Raw genomic sequence first — 2500 nt, 5'->3', positions numbered from 1 at the left:
CAAACTCCTCAAACACACTAGTATATCAACCCTCATGGGCACCACCACAGTAGACTTACACACCAGCCTTACGCACACATCTGTTGTGATGCCTCCTAGCTAGCTCGCCGTTTATGCCGCACGGGCAAACATGCCATACCTGGAAAACGTGCAAAGACCCGATTCTCCTAACAAGCCAAAAGGCAGGGGACCTCTACTCAGCTTGCGCTCGTGCGGCGACATGCCATGTGAGAAACGTGTCATTAGAGAGTGCTGTCACCGTGTTATCCATTAACACATGGGCGGCCAAGGTTTATAACATTTATAGCTGTTGCTGGTGCCACCATTGACTTACGTTATGTTTTGATGAGCCCCGCAAGCTTCGTGCGTGTGCACGTGCGTGTCCAGAGAAGATTGAGGAGGTACTCCATTTGTTTACAAACGCTTGCGAAACTCGCGGTAAAAAAATCGCGGTAAATTCGCGGTAAAGTGTCGCCGTGAAAACAATCAGCTCTCTGCCTCCATGGGGCTGTTTTTACCTCATTCTCAGATAAAGCCGTTCTTATGTTTCAAAGTAGAATCTAAAGCCATGTAAAATCCTTCCGTGTGGGGAGAGACAGGGGGCTTCCTGCCCTGGCTAGGTGACGTAATGGATTCAGGGCATGCAAAGGGAAGCTGCGGTCTCGAAAAGTTAACTATTTGTTGACTCGTCCCTCGACGATGTAACTTCCTGTGGCAGGGTGACATCTAGTGGCCATAACTCGTCCCTGAACGCGTTTGGCTCCCCAAGTGTTAATGCAAGAGAAATACGCAGTGCCCAGAGGAGAGGAGGGGAGGGGGTGGGGACACGACGGGGAGGTGCGGCGGCATGCGGCACGCAGGGGGGGGTGGGGGCCTCCGACTAACTAACTTCCAGCCCGGAAAGGTGTGAGTGCATGACTCCTCAAAACCAAGTGATTTGTTGTGACACTGGAGAGAGAGAACAAGAGAGAGAGAGTGAGAGAGAGAGAGAGAACAAGAGAGAGAGAGAGAGAGAGAGAGAGAGAAAGAGAGAGAGGGCCCTCGCAAGTTGTCAGGGTGCCTTAATTGCTCCGGAGGCGTCGGAGACACGGAGTGTCTCTGCATGCTGCCACTCAACTGCTATGATGTGCGATACCATTAAAAGCTCCTTCCGTTGACATTCGGGTGACAAACAGGCAACTGAGACGCTGTTGTTACGGTGCGTGTGTGTTTTTCTCTGGCGACAGGCTTTTTGTGCGCGCAGCGCCACGTGTTTAAACGTGCCGCGTACGTGTCTCGTCGCCGGGCAGATAGCGGGGACATTAGAGATGACAAGTCCGTCTTCTCTCCAAGGTTATCCAAATTGTGTGGCGGCCGGGCCTCCGTAAGCTAATGACACCCCCCCATCCCTTTGAATTTTTCATGCATTTCCGAATGCAATTTAGCTGTTTAAAACCTCGTCCAGCTACTAAGGGTATACTCCTACTGACGCGCGCCCTTGCATGCGTATTACCTTAATTCTGTGTCTTCTCTCTATACCTCTCTGAGCATAAAGCATAAACAAAGTGGCTCCGTAATGAACAGCTTGTACTGGGACTGAGCATGGGGAGAGGGCAGCCATGTCAAACAGGACGGAGCAGCTTCCATGCTCTCAGTTAACTTTGTCGCGCGGCGCTACACCGCTATGCTAACGTGCAGCGCTGCTCTGAACCCAGTGGTTCTCAACCTTTTCAGGCCGCGACCCCCAAAATAATCATATTTTAACTGGGGACCCCCCCCCCCCCCCCCCCCACCCTGACGAGCACTAAGAGTTGAGGCAGTACATTTTGGGTAACACGGTTCTATTGTGAAAATAGCAGATCTACATGCTACATGTAGATCGGCTACTTTCACAATTTCTGCCTCTAAAATTTGACAATTTGGCCTAGGTTTAATTTGTCATTTTAGAGGTATTAAAAAGTCCTCAAATTGTCACTTTAGAAATGTGCAGATATCCTCAATACACTTAAACTTTATGTTGGTTTGTTTACTGTTGAGTGAGAAAAACAACGTTGCACATTAAGTTAATCATCTGGGGAGCCCCCAAAATAATATGGGGACCCGACCCACAGGTTGAGAACCTCTGCTCTGACCCATGAGAGAGAGAGAGAGAGAGAGAGAGAGAGAGAGAGAGAGAGAGAGATAGAGAAAGAGAGAGAGACAGAGACTGTCCATGCAGGTCACTGGTGTAAACACATTCTCACTTACAGCAGCAGACATGAGGGGTGCGAGTAGGAAAATGCTATATTAATCCCCCCCCCTCCCCCATTACATCTTAATATGCAGTCCATCTTGACTCATGCACATGGCTTGTCCTGTCATTTGCATAGCCTCGCCCCCCCCCCCCCCCCCCCCCTTTTCCTAATTTCACAGTCATTATCCACTGATGTCCTTTTTTCTCTTGGCATCGCTAATTTTGATGAACTATTTTGAAGGTCAACCCGGGGCGGCCTTGTCTCGTTTGACGCCCGCGAGCCCCGTA

The sequence above is a fragment of the Nannobrachium achirus genome (assembly GCF_963921795.1).
Source record: "Nannobrachium achirus genome assembly, chromosome: 6".
Lineage (NCBI taxonomy): Eukaryota > Metazoa > Chordata > Actinopteri > Myctophiformes > Myctophidae > Nannobrachium > Nannobrachium achirus.
The sequence above is the reverse complement of the archived record's forward strand: the minus strand, read 5'-3'. Positions refer to the sequence as shown.